Raw genomic sequence first — 27,597 nt, forward strand, 5'->3', positions numbered from 1 at the left:
ATTCTGAAGTCATGATGTAATAGGCCATCACACCATGTTAGCCCTCCGAGGTAGACCAGACAAGGAAACCAAAGTTATGAATGCTAATACTATTTTCATTACAGAGCTACAGTAACAGAATCTGCAAGTCTGAATGTGTTTCCCCACTCCCTGCCTTTACATTCAAGACAACTAGGGAGGGTTAAGTCTGAGATGCTTTTTCAAATTACATTCCTGCTTTGGGCTCAGATTTCTCTTATCTGACCATTGCCTTGGCTGTGGCTCTTCCTCCTGTTCCTCAAGGTTATTCTCACAACCCATTGCACACCACTGCAACGCCGTCGTACATATCTCCATGATGTTGCAGAAATGGATGAATAGGGTGGAGCTCCAGAGGACAATGATGTCTCACTTGCCTGGAAAGCAGACAAAACTGTGAGTGAACTGGGGGTGAAAATTACCTGATTATTTTGGCTTCTTTTTCTATCCCCCCATCTAGCATATAAACTGGGCATTCCTTATGTTCTCTCATCCAACTCCAGACCAGGTCTGAGATCGTGAAGATGTTGCTACCATCCAAGGAGGTTAAGGAGATCATACTTACCAAGTACAAAGGAGGCTAAGGAGAGAATATAGTGCTATTAAAATCAAAGCAAGACCCATTTTTCTTCAGGCTTCTTTCTTCCCTACTTGGCACCCTTCAAAGATTGGGACATCGTGTCCCGTAATTTCGAGGAAACCGGGCCTGATGGGAATTGACCGAACAACCTGGAGGGCACCAGGTTGCTGAAGGCTGTTCTAGGCCTTTGCTAGCTTAACATACTGTACTGTTAACATTAACTTTCTGTGTATATTGCCTTATAGATAGAGAATCAATAGAGGGACTGAAATATGGTTTTGTTAAATTCTCTAGGGGGCTCTATGCATTTAGCTTTTGCACTATTTTCAGAAAATAAACATCAATATAAAAATAATGAGCCTCATAAAATAGAACCTTGGCCCAGGCAGCTGAGTTGGCTTTTAAGAAACAAGCAGAGATTTATATGGGAGGCATCAGGTTAGCATAACAGTGGGTGTCCTTCAAAGGGAGGTCATTTGAAGCAAAAATGGAAACTCTCAGTCCTTCTGGGCAAAAAATTCAAAATGGCTGCTCCGTGGTACAGTAGTCACTTTGTTGAAGTGTGTTGGATCTATGCTGAGGGAAATGCCACGAAGGTAAAGGCATTTTACCTACACTTCGATGAAGCCATGGAGGTAGAAGCATCCCAGGGAAGTCAAAAAAGTCAAGATGGCTTCCACCATCACACAATGAAAGCCCAGTCTCTTTCTATGTACATCATAACAGCATGGAATTGGTTAGTCGTTCCCTTCTTTTGGAATATATTTCTTGACTTCCCAGGGCTGTAAGATTTCCTGGAATCTCCTACCTCAATGTTACCAGATCTCCTTAAAATCCAGACAAGGTCAGGTGCTGCTACACGTAGTGAGAAAGTTAAGAAAAAAGAAAGAAAGGGAAATACTTAAATTAAGGGAAGTATTTAAAACTGGCCTCCAAAATTCAAAGAAGGGAAATCTAATCAACATGACCTTCAGTCTACCTGCATCAAAATGAAGAGCCTCAGCCCCTGACTTAGATCAGATAAAGTCCTTCTTTGTTCAGAATTACATTATTCTTCTCCTATTCCCAACACAAAAAGGGGAAAGGGGTTGTTGGAACCCACAGTTCTCTCTCTAGGGAAAAAGAAGATTGTGGATGTTGTCGTATACTTTTAATAGAAACCACCTTGCAGTTATGAAGTGAAGGTCTTCGCATGGCTCCCCTCCATGAAATTAGTTAGCTCCTTTGTGGTCTTAAGGCTTTTTTTGACTACTCTCTCGACATGGTGGACGTTTGAAGAATAATGGCAGCGTGTTTCTTCCCTTTTTGAAAGCAAAATAGGACATAAGGTTAACACATCCATTTCCTTTATTTAAAATAAAGCTGAAAACTATGGGAAAAAAACTGAAAATTCTGGCCTTACCTTCTCTGATAATATAATGATCACATCTTCTATGGCCATTACCTACGGAAAACACTCATATAGCAGTTGTTTTGGAGATACGTTGTTTTTGGGCTGAAGAATTGAGAAGTATAAGAAACATCTTGAAAAAAATGTTTCCTTTTTCAAGATGTTTCTGATGGATCTATGTGACTGCAGAGATAGTCAACAGAAACAGGGATCAGATGAGGTGTACCTTCAAAATTTGCTCTGTTTGCTTGGATATAACTGTTAAGCTCTGGATAATGTTGATATCAGCTTTTTTTTTTTTTTTTTTACATTCAACGTCAAGAAACTTTTTTTAAAAAAACTAAAATAGAGTGCCATGCTTTTGTGGGTCTGAAAGAAAGTGCTCACCGCAATCTAGTGCCACTTGAGGGGTAACATGCATTCGTTATCACGCGTTGAGTGAATATTCAGTGAATATGCATCCTGTATGGTACATGCATGTTTTGCAATATGAAGCAATATACATTGGGGAAAATTAAGATCCCTTTCAGGGGACACAGCTGTATCCCACAGTGACAACCATTTCCAGAGGGAATTGAGAATGTCTGCCCATTCGCAAGGCCAACAGAGAACTTACTAAGAAAGTTGAGGAAGCTGGTCACGGTTGAATGTGTGAGCATTGTATACCTTGAATACATATTTATTAGTGAATAAAGAGTCTGTCTTCTGAGATGTAATATGAAAAATACAAATCTGCATTCATAACACAAAGACCAAGGAGAGAAACGTCTTCTGGGCAGCAATTTGGTCCGTGGCCTTCTAAAGACATGGTCTCCAAGGAAAGATGGAAGCAAGGTTTTGACTACAAAGGAGTAGACTGCTTAATAAAAGCTTTTTATTTGCATAAAGTGACCAAAAACAAACAAGAAAATCAGCAGCAGACCAAATTTCATAGGGTAAAGATCTAATGATGTGGTGATTGATGAGAAAAATACATACTTCAACCCAGGAGTGACTCTGAACCAGGGACACATTTGGAAGTTTGAGAAGATGTGGTGGACGACTTGACTTGCTTTTTCATAGCTACCATGGTAGTCAGGACAGTCACAGAGTACTTATTTCCCAGAAGGCAATCTACCTTCCCAAGATGCTCCCCACCTTCTCAGTGGGACTTTCGCTGGGCTTTCCAATAAATTGTTAGAGGGAGGCACTTTGATTGGAAGCCAGTGTGGTATAATGTGGTTCAAGTGATAGTCTATGACAGTGTTTCTCAACCTCAGCAACTTTAAGCTGTATGGACTTCAACTCCCAGAATTCCCCAGCCAAAGTTGCTGAGGTTGAAAAATACTGATCTAGGACCAGAAAGACCCAGGTCTGAGCCCACTCTTGGCCATGGGAATTTGCTGGGTGATTTGGGCCAGTCATTCTCCCTCAGCCTAGTCTATTTCATAGGTTTGCATGTGTAGAGATAAGATGAAGACTGAGCCCATGTAACTTGCTTGGAGTTCCTGGAGGAAAGGTGTGTTATAATTCTAAATAATAATAATAATAATAATAATAATAATAATAATAATAAGAAGAAGAAGAAGAAGAAGAAGAAGAAGAAGAAGAAGAAGAAGAAGAAGAAGAAGAAGAAGAAGAAGAAGAAGAAGAAGAAGAAGAAGAAGAAGAAGAAGAAGAAGAAGAAGAAGGAGGTACGATCCCAAAACATCTGGGGCACCACTTGAAGACTATCAGCATTGACAAAATCACCGTCAGTCAATTACAAAAGGCAGTTTTACTTGGAACTGCTTATATCCTGCAGCTATACCTTTAACACCATCAAACAATATCTGCCTATCCCAAGTCCTTGGGAAGGACTCGACAGGTGGATAAAAGTGCCAAATCCAGTATAAACATCTGGCTGACTGCGTGACCAACAATAATAATAATAATGCTTTTTTCTTAAAGACAGGTTGGAAAAGGTTCATTTGACCTGAGGTGGCACACCTGTATCATAGCTTGTTGGTAGCACAATGAACCACTGGGTGGCATTTTCAGGGAGGAGATTTGCACGAGGCTTGGCTTGCTTACTTGAGTCATTTGAGCAGAAGTTCCATTTGCCAGTTCCACCCTTCTAGTTGTCACTGGCCAAGAGGCTGTGCTGCCTCACACCGATTCTGCCCAAATACTCTGAAGACGGCAGTTTCCACACATTGAGAAACATTGGTTTAGAATTTGTAAGCTGAGCCTCAGTTCAGGTCTTAGATTTCATTTGGTAGAAATTCTAGATTTTGTGCTTGATAGCTTTGAATCTATCCATCCCTCTATGAAAACATCTTCTAAATATAGAAGAATAAATGTAACTTATGCTTCCTTTGCCAGACAACAAGTGCATCATTTAACAGGGAGCCTGTTTCTCAGCGCAGTTCCCTTCATGTTAGCATGAATGCATTCACTCCTTATTGATCATTTGTCAAATCATACACATGGTTCTGAATCCGATTAAGCAGCATTTCCTCCAAAAGTCAATATTTATTCATTAACAACCTTTTAGCAAGTTAATTGAAAGTGACAGGTTGCATTTTTGGCTTAACAGATTGGTATATTTTCTTCTTTTCTCTCACTCACTCTTACTCTCCTAAGTAATTTCTAATTTACAGTAAGGATAATGAGACTTAAAAGTTAATTCTGTAGACCCAGCAGCGCAAGACTTGTGCTTCTAATGTCCACATGACCAGAGGATGCTCATGTGATGCGTTGCTCTGGAAATATACGCTTCTGCACTGTTGCTCCCAAGCTGCAATAGCAATGCTGAAGATAGGGTAGCGTCATAAATTTGACAACGAATGTTACGAACACTTGTTAAAAATGAGCCAAAGATTCTGCCATAGCAGGCAGAAAACAATGGGGTGGGGTATAGGGAACAGAAATGTATACCCCTCACCCATTGGATTGATATCTGCCATCAAGTTGGTGTCAACTCTTGGTAACGACATAGATAGATTTTCTCCATGATGATCTGTCCCTAACCTGGTCCTTTACAGGTCTTCTGTGATTGACTCCATCCACCTTACTACTGATTGTCCTCTTCTTCTCTTTCCTTCCACCTTTCCCAGGTGGCCTTCTCCAGAGAGCTGGGTCTTCGCATAATGTGTCCGAAGTAGGATCATTTGAGCCTGGTCATTTGTGCCTCAAGTGAGAACTCTGGGTTGATTTGTTCAATGATCCATCGGTTTGTTTTCTTGGCTGCCCATGGTATTCTCAGGAGTCTTCTCCAACACATTTAGATTGGGTGAATATATTGGCCTTTTCCAAGCTTATTTAGTGCCATTATTTCAGTCCTTAGCTACTGCTATTTAGACATCATTTACCTTTAAGGGTGATGCTTTCTCTGTATTGTCGAAGGCTTTCACGGCCGGCATACGATGGCTGGTGTGGGTCTTCTGGGCTGTGTGGCTGTGTTCTTGAAGTTTTGTTTCCTAACGTTTCGCCAGCACCTGTGACCGGCATCTTCAGAGTACAGGAGCAGTTCTCTCTGTGCCCAGAGTGATGTGGCCCTTTTGTGGGTATTTATAGAGATCAGATACCAATCCTGAAAAATACAGCCTGCAAAAGGTCAACAAACTCAGCTCAACCACCAGGACATGTGAACAGTTCACACCAGGAACTTGCTAATCACCCCCAGCAGCCCCTCGTTAACAATTCAATAGAAGAAAAAACCCTGCCTAATCCCCAGGAAGATACACACAGATGGTGACACCAAAACAAGCAGCCACTCAGTAACTCAACCCCCCCCACACACACCCAATCCCCCCCCTTCAGATCTCTATAAATACCCACAAAAGGGTCACATCACTCTGGGCACAGAGAGAACTGCTCCTGTCTGTGCTCCTGCACTCTGAAGATGCCAGTCACAGGTGCTGGCGAAACGTTAGGAAACAAAACTTCAAGAACACAGCCACACAGCCCAGAAGACCCACACCAGCCATCGATGCTTTCTCTGTTTATTTTCCAGACCAGGAACACTTCTACCTAATCAGGGAGCGGCAAAAGTATGTGATGCCATCACGGGACTATGGAGCCAGTCAGATTTTGCTATGGATTAAGCTTTCTGAGACCAAGTATAGGGAAACGTCATTTTCCCTGGGCAAGATTTTTGCGATAAAAAAACTACCAAAAGGGAAATATTTCAAAGATGTTCATAAAAAATGGAATTGTCTTCCATCACTTCTATTTGACCTGCTCTGGTAATAATAAAATAAATATAGTTTGACATGCTTTGGTTAATATGTTCTGTTTAAGCACCTTCAGCATCTGAGCTGTCTGTTTTCTGAGATCATGTTTCTAGTCCTATAATGGAAACCTAGAGGGTATCTACTTGGTCTCTTGGTGAAATCCAATCTTAAATTTACATATTTTAAAGAATGTTGAATCAGTCTCATTGGATTTAAGGTGGACACAGATGCATCAGAAGATTCTATTTTGAATGTATTGGACATCCCAAAGAATGTATTTGAAAGGATGGACATCAGATGTTCTTTGTTGATGGTATATATAAAAAAAGAGGTCATTGACTCACATGATTTGGTCTGTGAATTATTGGCATTTTTTAAAATAGCACTTTAATATGTATAAGTAGATTTATGGAGAAATATCATAATGTTAACAATGTTATATTGCATTACATTCCAAAAATTTGGAATGTAACAGTTTTGAGGAACTTTGGTTATATCACGTGTAGGGAATTGCCAAGAGTATTAAAAGTAATAATATTCTGCCTATTAAGGATTGGATGCAGGAGATGTATAATTTATCCATTATTGAAAAGCCAATCTCTTCTACCTATCAAATATATATATACTGTATATATATAAATAAAAATGACACAATATGTTCCCTTTTGGCACAAAATTCATGACGTTTTATAACAATAGAGTCTTATTGTTTTTAATTAGAAACATTTATACAATGTTTAATATTTGATATACATGTGATATACTTAGATTATTTATTATTTTCTTTCCCTTGTTTTCTCTTTTGTTTTGTTGGTTATTGTTTATTAGTTGGTCTTTGAGGGTGTATGTTTGCACATTCTATTGGGGGGAATATTTTTGTATATTATTTTTCATATATATATGAAATTTCCCTGCTGAGGAAGTATCGTCCTTTAAGGGTGCCCATCACTGAATGGAATCAGCTTCCTCCTACTTAACAATAGGACCAGAGCAGATGCAAAATAAGCATTGCAAAACAAGGATGTGTAGGCAAAGTTGAGCTTCTCCATGTCTGATCCAGAGACCAAGGTCTTCACCAACCTTGGTAACTTCCTTGGAAACCCCAGAGATTTAAACTTCAGACTTCTTGTGTGGAAAGCATGTGCTTATTGAACAATGACACCTTTCTCCAAAAGATTTCCATCTGCTCCTTAGGGCCCTCCCCTTGTCCCCATGCTATCCCAAATCATTTCCCCCTGCGCTCCAAATGCTGGAGGGAGGGGAAAAAAGACCCAAGCGTCTGCAAACAGAACAGATTTATGCAACTCGTGCATGCAAATATGTCGTCTGTTTCTCGCTGGTGTTTCCACAAGGCGGCATTGTTTTGGCCACAGATTTATGAATAACCTTGGCTATTACACTGGCTGAGCTAACCCCCAAGCTGTTGTGGTTTCAAATATCTCGCCTACTACCTTTGCAGATTATAAAAGAGCGATAATTCACTCTGTGTGGCAGGCCAAGAAAGTGGAAGGGGAATTTTGTGCTCAGCAGCCCTGAGCATCTCTTCCAAGCATCATTTTGCATAATCACAGTTCACATCCCAGTCAGAAATGGCTTTCCTTTTAACGCTCTCTAGTTACATTTCCTGCCGTGAGACCTTTGCATTCCAAATAAATTGAAGTCTACTGAAACAACTGTCATCCGGCTGCACACGGCCACGGAAACAAATGGATTGTCAGCACAACAGAGGAATAACTATTTTAATAGAACATTTTTATGACAACGTTCATGTAGAAAGGCACAGCTCTTTTGGTGCTCAGCCGAGACACCCAATCTCGAGGATCTCGGATCAGATCAGAGGGCCTTGCGCAGCACTCTGCTCCTTGCACTAATTAAATGATATTTATTTATTACTTCTCCGAGCAGAAACGGTGCAGGAGGCAGGACACCGCTCAGTCCTTGAAGCTGCAAGCCGACAAATTAGCCGACAAATGTGTCCTATCAACAACAGGCTATTTTTCTCTTTTCTCCTTAAACAAAAGAAAGGGAGAAACACATTGAGAGGTGAAAATTATTTTAGGGGTTCCTCCAAGGTAAAAAGGGTGAGAGAGGCTGTTGTAGACTCATCAACCCATAAGGCTAAGAAGCCCCCGTTGCCACCTTGATATCAGTGCAAGAGCTAAACATTTCACGAAATGACAATCCAGAGAATGCAATATCTCACGATATCTATCACACTTCCATGATGGTCCAGGACACCAAATGTGTAAAATGGGCATTGACATTAATCCAGGAACAAAGCCAATCAACAAAAGTGACTTGAACTTTCCTCCTAACTTTGTTAAGGCCCTGAAAAGTCCCAGAAAAGAAAAATCATTGGAGACTCAGCATGTGCCTCTTCCCTTATCCCATGTCTCTGTAATTTCTTTTCTCCCTTGTTTTTCTTCTCTAAATAAAAGGGAGTACGGGACAAAAAATACTGAAATAATTTTGGGGATTATATCCTAACATTTCCTAGCATCAATCCATCTAAGCATTACAAACACTGAACCAGAATTCAGGTTGAAATACCCCACAATGCCCTTGGTACAGTATTTATTGTCAATTATATTAAGGCTGAATTCAATCCATCAGTCTCAAGCCACCCAGTCCCTCCATCTGATCCAGGTTTTTATAAAAATAGCTTGCAATGTGACAAAACAGCTGAAGAGTTCATTTGATCTCTTGCTGATGGCTCTAGAAGCTGGAGAAGTTACTGGTGTTGTGTGTGTGTTTGGGTTCACAGTCCTGCATGGGGCATTTTATAACATCCATCTCTTCCATAGGAGGCACTAAAACCATGAAAGGGTCCATTGGAAGCAACACTTTTTCCATCAAGCACCAACAAATATGCGGCTGAGGTCCACTCTGTTCTGAGCGCTGCCCCAAATGTGTCAAAACTGACCGATATTGTCCTTATCATTAGCAGGGGACATTGCATGGGGCATGGATATGACTAAAACTGGTAACCAGTTTATTGCTTTTCTCTCTTACTCAAGAAGCACTGCATGAAGTCTTGGATTGGCCAACCCTACAATGAGCAGCAGAGGTCAATATCTGGGGATGAGGGAACGCACATCTAATTTCTTTGCCTTGCTATTTCTTACTCCTTGTCTGTGCCTAATGCCCCTTCCCCGAAAGAGAATTGTGTGATAGATATGGATATATGAATGGTTACTTGTGATTTGAATGGGGGGATATTTATATTTTTATTGTTTTTATCGTCTCGGTTTTTAATTTTAAGCCGCCCAGAGCCACCCTCTGGGGGAGATGGGCGGCATATAAATTTAATAATAAATCAATATGTAAAACTCTGACGGCCCATTTTTCTGTCATGCTGATATTCAGGGTTGCATAGACAGGATTTCCAGGGGATCTCCATTTGGGAACTGATCTGATGTTCACCCCATTCTCTTTGGCCAGTAAGCTCCATCATGTGTTTTCAGCCTCCACCTTGGGACAAGAATGTGAGCAACATGAATTCATTTAAACATTATTAGAAGCAATACGACTGGAAATCTTTTTTCCACACTGCCCCGGTTAATGTTTGCAATATCTACCAACATGGCAAGAGTGAGAGAGGGAAGGTGGCTTTACTTTGATGTGTTCAAAAATTCATTTGAAAGCCAGTTCCCCCCCCCCCCATCTATCAATCCATAGGGGATTAGAAACAGCTCTCCATCAATCCATCATACCCTAGCAGCGCCTAAAAAATCATTTCAACACCATCCAACTACATATTTCCCAGTTCATTTTCCACCAGCTTCCTACACTCTTCTTTTCCCTCCCCAAAGTAGCACATGGAAATAAACATCACCAAGATAGCAGACAGGAAGAAGAGTGTGTGGAGAGAGATTCAAGCTCTGAATGCCAAGATAATACTCAGCGGGCTTAATTATTGTTGCATATTTCCCAGTATCCATTGGGAAGCCCAGAGTCTGTAGTAAATCAAATCCTGGGGTTGTATTTTAAAGCAATTGGGGGCAGGGGAATAGCTTGTGAACTGAGAAAAATCTTCTCTGCTATCAAATCTATGCACACCGGAAAAAAATGGCCAATCAAATGGCCATCTTGGTCCAATCTGAGTGAACCTTCAGAAATCTGCTTTGTTCCACTTTCTGCTTTGAGACTGTTTATTGGCTTAGGTTTTTTTTTCTTAAACCACTGGAATATTCACTACCTTGACCTGGGATGGGTTGAGGTTACACTTTCACAGACTTTCAGTATCAGATGATCAGATGATCAGGTAGTGCTAGAGAAGGAAACAGGGAGACAAGGGCTTCTGTGAGAACCCTGTTTTTTCCCTGAGCCTTCTCATCCCATTGAGTCAAAAGGAGGAAGAACCTACAATCCATCCAAAGCTTTGTTTTGTTTTGTTTTAGAGAGAAAAAGAAAAGAAATGCTCACCATGCTTTGACTTTATTATTTTCCCCCCTTCCAAAAGATTTGGAAGAAACCACATTATTCTGACCAGCCATGATTAAGACCTAGTAGCCCATAGTTGTTCCCCATCTGGATCATAATTCACCCATGCTGTTCCGAAGAATAAAATGCAGACATTAAGTACCTTATGTTGGGTAATCGATGGTTTCTTCTTGGAAGGAACCAGCACAGGGAAGGTCAAAAGAAACAGGATGGCAACCTCAACCATATGATCAAGGCCCCAACGCTTTTTACGCATGCATGAAAAAAAGGGGGTTGGACTTTGATCACACAGTCCCAGTTGCAATTTTGACTTTTTTGGCACCCCTGCCTTCGGCAGATGCTCCTGATCCACAGGAAAACAGCAACTGCAGACCCTTGGCATTCATTTGAACCCCAAAACTTCTCCTCCATAACCCTGCCCATTTAGTGGGGGGGGAAATGGAATCACCCCAACTTAGGATAGTGGTAGAGACCCTCTGCTAAAGCCCCTTTTGATATATAGCCAGCATAAATAAATTGGCCACAGGAAGAAAACGTTGATTCCATTTGGTTTAGATCAGATCAGCTTTTATTCTGTTTGGGAATGTGAGGTTGATTGTGGTAGGGGGTTTTGCCCCTTAATTTCCATTGCTATTGATTCGTTTTTCATGGCCTACTACCAAATGTGCTATCTGGCCCATAGATGTGGGAACGGTGGAGGGCAATGGAACCGCAACCTAAGGGCACCACTGAATTCACAGGATCAAGATCTGCTCTATGGAGCATTCTTTCGGCGTCTATGGGAGACAGAGCATGACCAGATGTGTTACTCTGCCCTGATATGACCTCTGTAATTTGCCTGACAATTCACACAAGAGCTGCATCTAGTGCATATCTGGGTAATGACCCAACAGCATAGCCTCCCTACGTACTGCAACTCTTGGGATCAGTAATTGTATTCACCCAGATAAGGTCTGGGTGATATAAAGGAGGAGGAAAACGAACCACAGAAAACATGCATTTCTTAGCAGGAGAACAGCACCATCTGTGTTTGGTGGCTGGAGGCTAAGATCACCAGCTATTGCTAAAAATGAATAGCTAAATGGAGGGCGGGGGTGGGAGAAAGGGTGAGAAACACTGAAATGTGTCCTGAATCTGGAAAGGTTTTGTGTGCATGTGTGATGGATAGCCAAAAGAAGCTCCTTTTTCAATGGGATATTTCCCTGAATGGCGGATACTTGAGGAGGACAAGAGGTGATCGCCATTTCCATTAGGCCCTACTTCTGAGCTTCTCAGGAGCACCCGGGAGACTGAAGTTAGAAAATGGATGTTGGAGTAGATGGACCTTGATCCGGTCCAGCAGAACAATTGTTATGGTCATGACATAACTGTGGCAATTGCTAGAATGTGGAAAAATTGCTTTGGAAGTGAAAAACGCTCTCTTGAAACCACTTGAAAACAAAAAAGCCAACATAAACACAGAGATCATAGAAATACATAGACGCAGAGAGAGAGAAACATCACCCTGGGAACTAGTAGGTTATGCAGTCCTCAATTAAATGTTAGGACCATGGGGGCGTGAGACAATAGCACCAGTCTACACCACCACAAAACAGACATACCTTTTCCTAGAATTGTGTGGCTTTTCTCCATCTCTGTTGTCTGATCCCAAAAAAAGATACAGCCATTAATTCAAGCCACTTGGGGTGGATTGAATCAAAAGGACTGCACAGCCTTAATAATCATAGTTCTTGTAGTAGTTGATACCAAACCAGCCCTCACATTCTTTCAGGTTACCTCCTTCCTTCAGCAGCAAGAACTTCAAGGCAACATTTTCAATCATCAGATCCCTTGAATGAATGAAAATGGAGTGTTCATAATCAACAGATTGACCAGGCATTATGGATTACAGAGGCAAACTAAAAAAAACAAACAAAAACCCAGCACCTGAAATCCAAAAATTACTTTTGGCCCAAATACCTTTTAGGTTTTCCTACATTTGCATCCGACACAACTATGAAAGATGAGATGACTGATGTTGTTTTCCAACTGGCTGGAAATGTCTTTCTTCTTTGGCTAATTGTCTATTTGTATCCCCTGGCCTTCATCACTCACCACATCCTGGTGCATTACAGGATTCAAATGTCACACACAAACACTGTTGGTGTGGGAAATCCAGGCCATTTCACCAACAAATCATGGTTAAGAATCTTCAGGCAACTGCCGACAATCCAACTCTATTCCTCAAAATGTGTTCCTCAAAACATCATTTGAAGATCATATATATCCTTTCCCACTTTTATCCCAGCACCCCCTGGAAAGTCTAGGCAAGGAAGCAATATAGACTGCTTAATTCAAGAAGATTCAGCATCTCCAATTGTCCTTCCAAGCCTGAGAACAAAAATCTTCTGGGTTCTTTTGGTGTCAAGTCCCTAGTATCTTCTCTTGCTCCTCTGTTTTAAAAAAAACCAGACAAGAACCCTTTAAAAATCATAGCTGGTTCTGCCAAAGAGATGTTTTGAGAACATTCAGATTATCTCAGCTTGTTGCTGAAGCCAACAGGATCCACTAGAAATTGTCTGTGATCCTGATACCAGCTTAAAGAGATCTGCCTTTGCTTAACTTGACATGCCAAAAAGATAAGACAGAATCCATTTCCTGTGAGCATTCAATCCCAACGAAAAGGATATATATTGCTGATAACCTCTTGAGATACCTGACCTCTCTCTTTAGAGCAGTGTTTCTCAACCTTGGGAACTTTAAGACGTGTGGACTTGCTGGCTGGGGAATTCTGGGAGTTGAAGTCCACACATCTTAAAGTTCCCAAGGTTGAGAAACACTGCTTTTAGAGAGTAATAAAAGTAAACCAAATAGTCTCCTTCCAGTTGTGCTTGACTCCTGATGCTTTTTGGACATGTCCATGAAGATTTCTTCAAGATACGGAAGTGGTTGACCAATGTAAGGCTTTCTGACCCTGCTTAGCTTCCAGGCTCAACAAGGACAGATTGCTCTTCTCAGACAAGATTATCTTTTCAACCCATCAGCGCATGGGTGACCACTGAACAACAACTAGCTGAGGAGCTCTTACAAACCACAGATCTGGCCCTGCTTTCAACCCCATTCCACTTAGGAAATATCTCTCCTCTTCTTCCTCTGTTTGCCCCTAACGCAAAAGAGAATTCCCGAGAAGCTAAGAATGGTGTAGAACCTATCCCTCCACATGATGTTTGCACGCAGAAACTAACCCTCTCTATCATGCACATGCATTATAAGGATCAAACCATTAATTATAATGGTTAATGCATTTGCTGGTGGGCAAAATGCGAATAGTTAATTTTATTTGCATCCCATCGGAAGAAGGCCAGAAAATGTGCCTGAGCAGAAAAAGAGGATGAATTTATATTTTCATCCCAGTGTTTATCCTGGCAGAATTCAGAAGGAAGGGGCTGGATTGTTAGTAGACAAAGCAATGTGGCTTTAATCTGGTATGTTTCTCTGGAACTAAGGTCCCCATCCATGGATTTGACAGCTCTTGGAAGTATGCCATGACCTTGTATCAATAGGAAATTGAGATGGACAATGTCAGTTAGGCTGCAATTGTTTGATCAACAATGAAGTATCACTTCTCTCCTGCTCTAACCTTCACATGCAGAAAATGAAATAAGGAGATCACAGGCAATGGATTGCACTCTAGTGGAGATGGACCTAATGGGTCAGGGGGCTTCCATTGGATGTTGGACAGTTCTGATGATTTCAGAAGCTTCTGGATGCACTAGATCTTGGGATGGTTGTGCTGGGGACGGCATGGGTTTTTCTCTTCTCTATTCCTTTAGTTAATATGTTTATATTCATCACCACCATCTTATCTAAGTACCCCTTCCAAGTTGGGAAGACAGCAGGGGGTTGGCAGGAATTTAAGATTCTTCTGTTTCTTAATTAGAACTTGGATGGAGGTCCATCTGGAATTTCCAGAGTCACTGCTAGACTGGGATAATGAATAAATCCTGAAAGAAGGAAATGGCAAACCATGCTGTTGCCCAAAACCTCATATATATGTCCATCAATCACCAGGAGTCAGGACTGACTTGAGTTGATAGAGATTTTGGTCATAGAAGGTGGCTGTGCCAAACCAGCTTGAACTATTTCAAAAAGTTAAATGGAGTTAGCCCTAGTTGGATAGAAGACTAGAGAACCCCAACGTCCAGAATAGGCTGTGACAAACCACTTCGATCGCTGCCAAAAATACTACCCAGATGAAGTCCCCAGAAGTCAGTAGTCAAGCTTGACTTAAGGCCATATTCATTTTTTAGACCAACAAGCCTACTCCTGTCCAGTCCTTGTCACAAATGTTGGGGCTTATTGAAATTAAGATTTTCCAGTACTAGAAACAGGCAGGCATTAGGAGCGGGGAGGCAGGGGGCTATCTTCTCTCCTGCAAGGTCAGAACCTGTGTCCCACCTACTGGGACTATCGAAGACCGGTTCATCTCCCAGGACTGGGGAACAGGGTGATTATGGAGCCTCCTCTCATCCTGTGGCCTCTTTTGGTTTGGTTTTGAATATTTTGCTCTTCTGGTCAGTTGTATCTTTTATATGCTTTTATATTGTAAGTAAGCTGCCCAGAGTCACTGGGGTGACAAGGGAGGGAGGGGAGAAAGAGGAAGGGAGGGAGGGAGGGAAGAAAGGGAAGGAAGGAAGGAAGGAAGGAAGGAAGGAAGGAAGGAAGGAAGGAAGGAAGGAAGGAAGGAAGGAAGGAAGGAAGGAAGGAAGGAAGGAAGGAAGGAAGGAAGGAAGGAAGGAAGGAAGGAAGGAAGGAAGGAAGGAAGGAAGGAAGGAAGGAAGGAAGGGAGAGGGGAAAGGGAAGGGACCATAATCTGGGCACCAACTGACATTCACAGTCCACATCTAACATTCTTGTTACAATAAATATTAGCTGGGTTGGGGGCTTTTGCTCCTCTCCAGTCTCCCACCAGCATGACTTCTATTCTTTGATCTGCAACCCAGAAACCCGGCTGTTAATTCTTTGTGACTGAAGGCTTTGGAGGAGATGAGCGGCGGGGGGCGGAGGACGGCGGAGAGGCAAGGGAGGGGGCTGCACCGAGGGGGTGAGATGGGTTTCGCTCCCAGATCCATTGCAGAACTGTTTATTCTTTACCGATGCTTCTGGCCTACTTAAGTCACTATTCTTTCACTCCTGCCGAGCCCATCTGCCTTCTCGCTGCTGCCTTCCTGCTGCCACAGGCAGACAGCTGGCTCGGGTATTTCTAGCTACTGTATGTAAATCCTTGGAGGAGCTCTCTGTCTTGTGAGATACACACACACACACGCATGCACGCACACATACCCTGATGGGCAAGGGCAATTGGCAGGGCAGAGAAGGTGGAGAAATAAAGCAAGAAGGCAGACCCGTTGAATCGGCCTTGGGGATGTTAAAGTGACGCAGTTTGACCCAGTAAATTGGCACGGTTGGGGCTGCCCGATCTGGCCTGCCAAAAGGCACACAGCCCCAAGGTGGCAACAAGAGGTGTGGGGTGGTTGCCTTCTAGCCGCACACCAGAGCCGCACTCTGGTAGACCTAATTTTGATGGACTTCTGGTTTCCTCCAGAGATTCAGATCTGGGGGGAGGGGTGGGGTGGGCAGGAATCGCAGTGACATCAGGAATTGCTTCACACATTACAAAGAAAAGGACAGAAGTCAATGGCACGTATAGCCTGAGCTTCCCTCTCCTTCCTTCCTTCCTTCCTTCCTTCCTTCCTTCCTTCCTTCCTTCCTTCCTTCCTTCCTTCCTTCCTTCCTATCTCTCCTTGCTTCCTTCCTATCTCTCCTTCCTATCTCTCCTTCCTTCCTTCCTTCCTATCTCTCCTTCCTTCCTTCCTTCCTTCCTTCCTATCTCTCCTTCCTTCCTTCCTTCCTTCCTTCCTTCCTTCCTTCCTTCCTTCCTTCCTTCCTTCCTTCCTTCCTTCCTTTCCTTCCTTCCTTCCTTCCTCTGGTTGAACAAGTGATATGTAGCTCTTTAAGGAACTGAAACTTTTCCTCTATAGGACCATGTTTCACTTGATAAATGCAGCTAGTATGCAGTTGCCAGCTTTGGGAAATTCAGGGATTCCAAGAATAATTTATATTAAAGCAATATGCAGTTTCCAGAGGTCCATTATTCCAAAGTATACAGTTAATCTGGAGCAAGCCCTCAATGACTGTGAACTACTTTTGTGCCTCCAAGGGGACTCCATCTTTAGGACAGGCAGGAGAAGAAGCTGTCAAATACTAAACTGTCGTCTCTTTCTGTAGAAAAAGAAAGTTGGTCACCAGTGGAAATTCTCACTGTGGTTCAATTGCTGTCTAAATTTTTAGAGGGGGGGAGGGAGGGAGGAGTGTTTGTGGATCTAAGAGAAAGGAAAAGGTTGTCATAGATGTGAATGAAGGTGGTCTGATCCTTCTGGAGTACATTGATGATTACATCAATGGGTTGTTGTGGGCACATGTGAAAATAGGAAGAACTAACCATGGGTTTGGGGGAAATGGTGCAACATACTTCATGAATGTAATCCAAGAGAAATTATTTTTCTGCTAGGTAACCTGAATGTATGGGAGACAACAAAGTGAGAAAGTACGTAAGAAGTGATTGGACCGTTCAGAGGCCCACCAATGAATAAGAATGGCGACGCCTTGGTGAACAACTGCTCCAAAAAAGGGTTTTGCTGGAATGCATTGTTTGAGCATGTCTATTCATACATTACACATGGAAAAAAAGAGAATCCAATTCTATAAGCACGACTGATATGATTGTTGATGATCAAAGAGTGAGAGAATGAGTGACACACACAAGGGTGAGGACACAGTATTTTTTGGTCAAGAATGGAGCTTGTTTAAAAAAGATGAAGAAACAGTGGCGAAAGGCAGAAGTACAGAAAGTCAAGGCCGGAGACTTGTATGAAAAAAACATTAGAAGAAAGATTAATGTCCTAACAGCCTGAGTGGAAAGGGCCCTTAACAGGTCCATAAAGACAGCACCCTTCACCATCCTTATTGCTATTGCAGGATAAGGGTTCAACAGCAGGGACAGCACCATTTATGTACAGTGGTACCTCGGTTCACAAACTTAATTCGTTCCACGATTTTGGTCGCGAGCCAAATTGGTCGCGAACCGAATCAAATTTCCCCATAAGGTTCAATGTAAATAAGGTTAATCCGTTCTAACCCCTAGGAACGTGGTCGCCAACCGATTTGATCACCAACCGAACCAAATTTTCCCATAAGGTTCAATGTAAATAAGGTTAATCTGTTCTGAACCATATGTATTTTTTTTTTAACCACAAAAATATGAAACAAAGTACAGGCGATCTTGCTTAGAGGAAGCCACGACCACGTGTCAGAGCAGGGAAGATGGCCACGGGTCGTGTTCGTCACCCAATGCAGAGTTCACGAACGGAAGCAAAATTTTGCAAATGGTGCTGTTCGCGAACCGAATTGTTCGTGAACAGAAGCGTCCGTGAACTGAGGTATTACTGTATTGATTTCACAGGATGGCAATGCCACCCCAACTCTGGTGGCATCTTTTTCTGCCAGCTCATGGACGGATGGACAACCCTTTAACACGGTTTCTGGAAGAGCCCTAGACCTCCAAGACGTGGCCTGCACCAAGCCACGCAACCGTTAGATGTCAGCAGAGAGAGAGATGTTTCTGTGCTTCTGCACTGCCATCTACTGGCTTTTAAACATTTTGCATGCTGGCTGGGGAATTCTGGGAGTTGAAGTCCACCCATCCTAAAGTTGCCAAGGTTGAGAAACACTGACCTAAGACAATGAACATTGGGAAATATTGGTGACAAGTATGTGCTGCTCCCGTTAGTATGGACAATCCATGTCACACTGGATGAATTCATTTAGAAAATGATTTATGAATGCTTGGAAAAGGAGTCTTCCACCCTGAACTTGCATTTCTTTCTCTATATTTTTTTTTAAAAATGATATTGACGGGTCTGCCTCTATGTATGCATGTATGTGTATATATAAAGTGGTAGTGGCCACAACTATGCCATTGAAGCCCTGCTCCTGTGAATAACCCTGACCATCTGACTCTTTGACTCTTCTCTTCACAACTGATACTCCATAGTCAATGCCAAAGAAGTGTGGGTACCCCACAGTATGATATGAACTACTGAGCTAGGACAATGAAGAGGAAAAACCTGGTCAATCAATAACTTTTATAATTTACCTGTTCATTTGCAGTAATGAGAGATCCAATGTTTCCAGCCCTAACTCCCCACACATTTTCTATTGGCAATCACGGATAATAATGGGGCAATAAACTATTATATCGTTGAGCCATGTAAAAAATATCAGAAGCAAGGAAAGGGTTAGGAGTGCGACTAATGGTAATAGGATGGGGAAACACAGAAATTGCAAGCTGGTTCATTAAAAAAAAATCCAATAGACTGTTACTTTTACAGGGCAATTAGCTTTGCAATCTAAGACCCCATTAGAGGGTAACATTGGGTTTAAATGCCTAACTAGCTACTCCAAAATAAGCTGGATCATTTGTGTACATCCTGGAATGTGATTGTCCTCGTGACGGCAAGGTCTCTAAGTTGAGCTGCTGCGACAGCTCAACTGGTTGGTGTTGCCAGATCTTGGGTAGGAAGGGAATGTGGTCCATTTGGGTGGGAGTCAAAACTCACTTAGAGGCAGGCTGAGACTTGGGAAAGGATACCAGCTAGGATGTAGGGCAGAGTAGGCTCCAGAAAACCTAGAAGCAAACGTAATAAGAAAGAGGAAAAGGGCGGTGGAGCTGTGGAACAGAGAGCAGAACTAGAGAATTAGAGGAGTCTCCTCTGAACTCAGCTCAGCTCCTGGAGACTTCAGGGACATGTCCATGTAGCGACAACTTTTAAGAAAGAGTAGCCACTGATTTCTTCTAAGATTAGAGGGTGGGAGATAAAGTCTCCTCTGATCTTAGCTCAGCTTCTGTGATTTCAGGGATATGTCCATGTAGAGTTCTGGACAGCTGTATGGAAATGGTTGGCCATTTTCTTCTTCCTGGATATTTTTCCAACTTCCCAGTCCTGGCATTTTGTGGTAGTTACCCTTCCAAGTACTAATCAAGCCCAACTCCATTAACCTCCAAGCTGAAACAAGGTCACCCATGTGATGCTACCTGCTGAGGCATATCTAATTAGAGAAGGATAAGAAAACACACGACATCCCTTACATAATCTTACTCTTCAGTATTTAAGAGGGATGGGAAAGCATGGAGCCCTGGATAGATTTCACAAAATTAAGATCAGGTGAGTTGCATGCTGCTAAGGGAGGCAAGGGAGAAAAAAGAGGCAGAGAATCTGGTCAATAGACAGATGGCATGGTTAATGTATAGTAAACATACTTCCAACTTCTGTTGTATCAAGAGTTGGCTACCACAACCGACCCAAACATAATGTGTACAATTTATACATTCCGTAGGTTGTTTTGAACTCCTTTCAGTGTTAAGCTTCTCCATCAATGGTAAGGCACATTTCTCAGCTTTCAGTCTAACAGAGTACCCCAAAACACTCCCAAGAATTGCCATTCCCACAATCCAAGCTTTGAGCCGGAGTCAACTTTTGAGCAGTTCTGTTTGAACTTGGAACACACGGAGTGGTTTTTAAATAAATCAGTCTTGCTTGGAATTGCTCTGATGTTTGGTTTGGGGAGGACCCGGTTTGCTTTAAATAAAATTTCTCCATTGAAAGACTCTCTGATTTGCTTGGCCTTCTCCTATTGCCAAAGTCCTTTTATGGGACCACGGAGCCAAGGGATCACACCTTTTTGGAACTATTCAGGTCTGCAAATTAGAATCCCCACCAAACTCCTTTGCATGCCAGTGACAGATATTCTCCTTGCTGAGCTAGCTTCCAATAGCCAAGATTTTTATCTTCCTCGGGGGCAGATTTCAGCCCTGCAGCCTACGTCTTTCCACACACCGAAATGCTACAGTCCAAGAAAAGCTTGACTGCTTGCCCCTGGTGATTGAAAAATCGGACGCTAACTTCCACTTTACAATAATGCCCACTTACCAAAGTCTTTGCTATTTAGCTCCTCAGCTTTGTACGAGCAATGTAAAAGCGGCCTGGAGAGAAGCAGAGACTTTTGCCCAAAGCCATTAATGGTAGCCATGGGGGTGATGCTGAAGGAGCCTTTGTTATCTGCAAATCTCTTCCTTTTTCCATGCCGCTCACCTAGGTTCAGGCTCGGCAAACAATGACAGAAAAGAGACTTTTGTCTCAGTTTCTGGAGGACAAGAAAGGAGATCTTTGCAATTCCACTTTCACAGGCAGTCCTAGTGGGTAAAACCATAGCATTCTAGAACTGGGGGGCCATGCAGTCCAACCTCCATTTCATTTGGAAATTAAAGCATCCTTAACAGATGTCTATCCAGCCCCTCCTTGAACCCACCCAGCAACACATCCATTCCTCTTCACTGCTCTTAGTGGTAGGAAGATGCTTGTTTCTAACAGTCATCTGGCGTCTGCCTTGTGCTAATTCCATGTCCTTTGTAAAGGTAAAAAATAGACGGTGAGCTTTGTCTCTGTGACATCCATTCAGGTATATGAAGAGTATTCTCACTTTTCAGTCCCCCTTTCTCAAGGCTAAACCTTCCTGAATCTTCCATTTCCACCAGTCTCTTGATGGAGCTTCTTGTCTTTCTCTGAACACCTCCAATGTCTCTGAATCTTGCTTAAATGTGGAGCCCAGAACTGGACGATGTACTGAAAATGGGAAATGCCAACACAGAACAGAGTGGAACGATCTTATCCCCAGGCTTGGAAATTATATTTCAGTGGATGCAGCCTAAAACTGCATTTCACTTTTTTTTTTTTTACAATCCCATCATTCTGCAGAACCCTATTCAATCACTGCCGTCATAACAGTCTGTTTTTGCAAGAATCTGGCTTCCTTATTTAACGCTGGCTTTAGAACAGAATCTATATGTTCTTAAACACTGTGTGTCTTATTGTTATTTTACTACATTTTTATCAATCTTTTTCCCAAGACAGTGTAACTTCCTTTCAAAGCCTCTATTTTCCCATCACAACAAATAGCGTGGATTAGATTAGACCACTGTTTCTCAACCTTGCCAACTTGAAGACATGTGGACTTCAACTCCCAGAATTCCCCAGCCAGCAAGGTTGAGAAACACTGGATTAGACCAAGAGAACATGAGTGGGTCAAAGTAGTTGAAGATGGCACCATCTCTTGGCACCCACAAGCCCTTTGGACTACTCTCGCAAATGGGTCAGTTAGATAAGGGGTAGGGTCTTCCATCTGGTCTATTGTTCATAAAAGGAGACTCTGGACCTAACAAAAAGAAACTTCTTGTTTCTCTCTCTTCAAGATGTAGTTGAGCAGAGAAGAGAGACAAAGACGGTGACGGGCTTGGAGGCTGAACCCTATCAAGAAGAATGAAAAGAACTGGATAGGTTTAGCCGAATGAAGGGAGACACGATACGGTCTTCTGATACCTGAAGGGGCTGTTCCAGAGAAGAAGCCGTGGATTTATTCTCCTTAGTGCCCCAAGGAAAGACAAGAACCTATGGGTGGAAAATTTATAAAGAGAGATCCAAAGAAGGAATTGAGCAGGGGGTTGGACTGGAAGACCCCTGAGGTGCCTTCCATGATTCTTTGAGATAGAAGTGAAGAGTCCCTCTCTTGGGTATTACTTAATTAATCTACCATCTTCTTCAAGTACCACAAACTTTTGTTCATATTCATCAATAGCCAGGCTAAGCTATACTGTGCAACCAAGACAATTCTATTATAGCATTTTTTTCTTTTCAGTAGCCTCCTGCTATTTAATTATTTGCTATTTTTTAGCACTCTGCATATGCTCAGGGGCACATCCTCCCCCAGGGCACCTGCTGAATTCGAATGTGCAATGAAATTGTGCAGGGAATATCAAGGTTCGGTGGGGAGTCTTCTCAATCCTAGTCCAGCCACTACTTTGGTTATGAGAGGATTCAAATGCTCTTTTTTAAAAAGAAAAAAAAAATAAAATGTAGTCTGACCCATTATTCTGGCACATGTGAAAACACCTTGCAAGCTACAGAAGGTCCTCCCAAGGATTTGCATGTGGCATTCAGAAAATCTTTGAAGACTCAACTCTTCCTCCATGCTTTTGTTAAATGGTTTTAGTACCTACATTAGTATTAATTTTAATCTACAGTTGTAATTTTTTTATATTCAGTTTTGGGTTGGGTTGGTAAATATTACTACTGCCTTCACCAGAGCAGAAAAGTGGGGTGGAAATTAGAAGAAATAAATACTTGTATTCATTTTACACCCCTCATTCATTATTATATTTTATAAATCCACAAACTGCGGCAGGAATTCTATGTGTCCGTGTGTGTGTGTCCGTGTGTGTAGCCGTGCATGCTAGCTAATAGGCCTCCTTTACAACTGGCTTTTCCCTGTTTAAACTGACTTCAGCAGAAACACACAGGGCCTATTTTTCAGACCATGCCAAGAACAGAAAAGCACGCATTTGCATTAAATCTAGCAAGAAAGCATTAACGCTTCATCTCTGTTCCAGCCTGTTTTTTTGGGAAAGAATTATATTCCCAGCTTGCTTGTCACTCATTCTAGGCTCTCTGACACGTCAAGGTTCGGACCCTAACATTTCCCGCAGGTCTAACTTAAAAATTAAAAAAAAAAAAAGCATGGAATTGTTTCAAGGTCCAACTCAGCTGCATTGGGAAAAGACCCCCACAGTTCATCAGCTTGCTTTTCTTCCATTGTCACCACTGCACACTAAGGAATTCGCAAGGGGGTCTGGAGGGAACAATCAGATCATTTGGCCAGTTGAAGAAAACATGTTTGAAGGAGGGAAGAGTGACAAGGGGTCGCTGCCCCATAGAATTAGTGAGGAACTGACACCCCATCCCCCCTGACTTTTTCATAAATATTTAGATTGAACCGTCATTACCTTGGGGTAAATTAAATTATAAACAGTCTTCAAAGCAGCATATAACAAATGCCTCTTGGTCCGCAGGAGCATTTTGTGGCAAGTTAATGTGGAAATGGAGAACCATACTCCATCCACATGCACAACCCCCTTCTGCTTTACAGGATGGCCTGTAAGGAAGGTCAGAAAAGTCAAGATGGTGGCCCCAGCGGTGCGATGGAAGCTCTGCCTATTTCTTATGTGCAGCTCCGAGGCAATTTGCTTTTTTTCCCCATCCCAATTGGGATGAGTAGGTAAGGAAGCTTCAGAGGGATGGGAAGATGCAACAGAGAACACCTCCATGCCATTGAAAGCCTGGTCTCCTGCCTCAAAGAGTTAAATCAGCTTAAAAGAAGAAATGTGCAAGAAATTCTCAAGCACCCTAAGAATAAGGTAGAAAAACAGAAACCTCTTTGCCAGGGGAAGAAAACATTGCAGACATCACAAGGCAGATTAAGGCACAGCACTAGAAATGATAGTGACTGCTGCCCCAGGAACATGGCCCACCTAAGGTTATAGGAGATGCCCCATAACGTACCTTCTCCACGTTTCTCCCTAGGTTCAGTCCAGATGGTTTTCCTATTCTTAGCCTGAATGATCTCTTCTGACATTCTGAGCAAGGAACTAGAGAAACCCATCCGTGCTCCAAACAGGTGCTGGCTTGTAAGTTTTGGAGCATCTTGGGCAAGACGAGCCTGAAAGCTGAAAGGATGAAAGCATAACTTCTGGAATTGCTAATATTGCTAATATTCTTGGGGTTTCTGTTGATTTTGTTGCCCCAGCAAATGCCCCGTTTTGCCATCCTTGGTAGCCAACCCTGTTCTCAACTGACCCACTTCAAGACAGTTGGGAAGATACCTCCAGGGGCTTTCTCGAAAAAGCGAATGAGCCAAGGGCTATGAATACCAACACCATCACCACCACACACACGCTTGCACACACATACACACACACTGTTCTGTTTAGGGCAGGGTTCCTCAACCTTGGCAACTTTAAGATGTGTGGACTTCAACTCCCAGAATTCCCCAGCCAGCCATGCTGGCTGGGGAATTCTGGGAGTTGAAGTCCACAAAGCTGCCTAGGTTGAGAAACACCGGTTTAGAGCCCCAAGGTTTGTTTAATCCTCAGTTCAGATTTGCCTCAGCAGGTGGCAGCACTGAGCTGATTCCATAACTTGGATGCTGGGCAAGGCGTTAAGCTTGACGACACTGTTGCCATTAACATTGCAGATGTAGCGTTGGAGAAGAGGACAGCTGACCATGCAGACAAGGAAGATCTCAGCCTTTCTTCTTTCCCTTTCCCAGTCAGAGAGGGCCCATCCAACGTCTTTGCAGGACTCCAAGTTATTGCATCCCTGCCAGATGCGGACTGAAACTGCAGTTCTGCATTTTTAAAGAGTGTCTTCATTAGACAAAGCATCGATCGAAGCCTCCCTCCAAAGTGAAGCACTGAATCAAAACCACAGAGTCAGAGCAGGTTGGCTGTCCTGCTTTAGACCAGATGCTAAAAGGGCCTTCTGAAGCCCCTTCCCACCAGATTGGGAAGGACCCCACTTCAGTTCTTTGATTCAGGGCAGAGGAGCTCAGTTTTCTGAGCTGAGGCCTGGCCTCAGACTGGATGGCTGCAGCAATCCAGTTGGAGACCATAGCACCAGCAACTTTGGAGTCAACTCAAAGGGAGTCTACTACCTTCTTCAGTAGTGGGTTCCACTGTCCATCCACTCTTACCATTATGTCATTTCTCCTAACATTCAGCCAGAATTTGCCTTCCTATAACTGAAGACCATGATTCCCTATCTTGTGTATTCAGGGAAGACAGGAAACAGGTCTTCTTCTGTGTGATAACCCATCAGGTCCTTAAAAGGATGATCATAATAGCTCCCTTATTATCCTCTTCTCAAGGCTAAGCATTAACCTACCAAGTTCTCACCATCTCCTGTCAGAGACCACAGGACCTCCTGAGTCCTGTTAATTTCCCTGACCTTCCCTGAACCCACTGGAGTTGGTCTCCTTAGAGCATGCCACCGAAGACTTAACACAAATACTGTGTTTTATGGTATATAATGTTCATGGATATAATATCAAGCTAGCTGGCAGTATTTAGCCAACTTGGGCTGATCAAGAAGCTAAGCAGAGTTCAGGGGTGATTAAGACTTGGACAGGAGGAGTCACTAAGAAATCACACAACTGGGAAATTAAAAATTCATCCTGGGAAAAAGTCCATGGCAAGTCATTTTTTTAATGCTGCCAGGAATGTAGGTGTGTCCATGTAAGTTACTGGGAGTGGAACTTGATTCAAAGACAAATGTTCTTTCTTTCTTTCTTTCTTTCTTTCTTTCTTTCTTTCTTTCTTTCTTTCTTTCTTTCTTTCTTTCATTTTACTGCAGACATAATTCTATGTCTATGGAACAGGAATATGTTTCTTTTATGGTAGAAATGGCCAGTTCTGTCAGCAGCTTTAACAACATCTCAGGGAGAACAGATCTGTAGTTCTGCCATCTTTCCTTCCATCTACACTTTCCTCTAAGCTTCCCCTCCAAAAATTTGTGCACGTTCTAAAGCAGCACACATTAAAGGTACACTCAAAATATTTGTTTTTGCTTCGTTAAACTGCTGAGAGCTACACAGCACAAGGAACTAAACATGTAGTCCAAGAGTTTTTGATCAAGACATGTAATTTGCAAAGACCAGATTTCACACGGTTCTTTTCCTGCAATCTGACCAGCTCACCCATGACAATCAGAGACTCTCACATCTAACTGACCAAGATGTGTTGACTGTCATTCCGCTATGACATCACATTAACTCAGCCAATCATTTCCAAAGGCTTCACTCCTACCAAAATTCCCTAGTATATCATAATGCAGATTTCACATAAGTAGTGATAGCCTATAGGATGAAAAGTTGGAGGTCTCAAATCTCTTGGTAAGTTGTCTCTGCCATCAACCATTTCCTAGGGAGCCTCACCTGGCATCTTCCCCCTCCTCAAGATTGTGCCCCCATACCTTACTTTTCTGGGAAATTGAAAGGGGGAAAATGAGAACAAATGAAATAAATGTTGTAGTGCCATCTCCCAGCCATGTAACATTAAGGCTAGGGAAATCAGCCCTTCCCTTTTTGGGAGACAGACCAATATCACAAGAGATCAATAAAATCAAACTTCATTTTAAAAAAAGGAAAAGAAATGGTAAAAATCCAGTTTGGGCTTAGAGATAAAATAGAGATAAAAATATACATTTGCCCAAACTGCAAACAGTGATTTAAAAGAACCTCCAGCTGAAAAATATATATACAGTTCTGGACAAAGCACAAGAAGATGCTTATCTGCTTCTATTTAAAGGCAACTCAGTTGTAAAGAAGGCCCAACTGCATAACAGAATTACAGAGCTTGCCCAAAGTCAATAAACGCCAACAAGAATTTAAAAATACACAGTCAAAATAAATTTACACTATATTTCTAGCTAAACTCGTTACCTATCCCCTAGGATGACCTAATGCCCTTGTTACTTCCTTGGACTTTTCCTAGCACATTGATTGCAATCTTTTTCCAAAGGTTCAAGAATGCTGTTCTTTAGCCCTGGTACTTACTTTGCCCTTTTCTCATCTGCAATTTTCAAAACAATAAAAGCTCTCCCATCTGGAGAAGGAAAGGGTGGAGGGTAGGATCTCTCCTTTTGCTACATGCTCAAGTTAGTATCTCTCCTGAAGAGAACCTTGCATAAGACAGAGAGACGTGTCTTCCTGATCAGGGGAGTGCTGTCATTCTTGTGAAGGCCAGGGGGCATCTCAACTCCAAATAAGCCAACTCAGAAATGTGCACAACAGAAAAAATAAAAAATGAAGCACAACAAGGTTAAAAGAATGTCCTCACTTGAGAATATTTACCAAGCCAGCAAGAAGAAATGCAAATCCTGTTGTTTCCAGTAATCTCTCAGATGCTGATTGGCTTAGCAGTCCCACTTCCTCATTGGCTGGGCACAATTCCCAGGGCAGGCCCACTCCAAGTCTTAACTATGGTG

General features: G+C 42.4%; 1 long non-coding RNA gene across 1 annotated transcript; it reads right to left on the bottom strand.

Moving 5' to 3' along the window:
* LOC112540657 (uncharacterized) lies at positions 1-27,362 on the bottom strand. The gene is made up of 4 exons (XR_003084729.2): positions 27,167-27,362; positions 24,118-24,281; positions 1,763-1,899; positions 1-395 (listed from the first exon to the last, which is right to left on the bottom strand). It is a non-coding gene; the product is annotated as an uncharacterized LOC112540657 (long non-coding RNA).
* Between the last annotated feature and the right edge of the window lie 235 nt (positions 27,363-27,597).

This window comes from Python bivittatus, unplaced genomic scaffold (assembly GCF_059951505.1).
Source record: "Python bivittatus isolate LINGU-HERP-01145 unplaced genomic scaffold, Pbiv_v1 ctg000610_np1212, whole genome shotgun sequence".
Lineage (NCBI taxonomy): Eukaryota > Metazoa > Chordata > Lepidosauria > Squamata > Pythonidae > Python > Python bivittatus.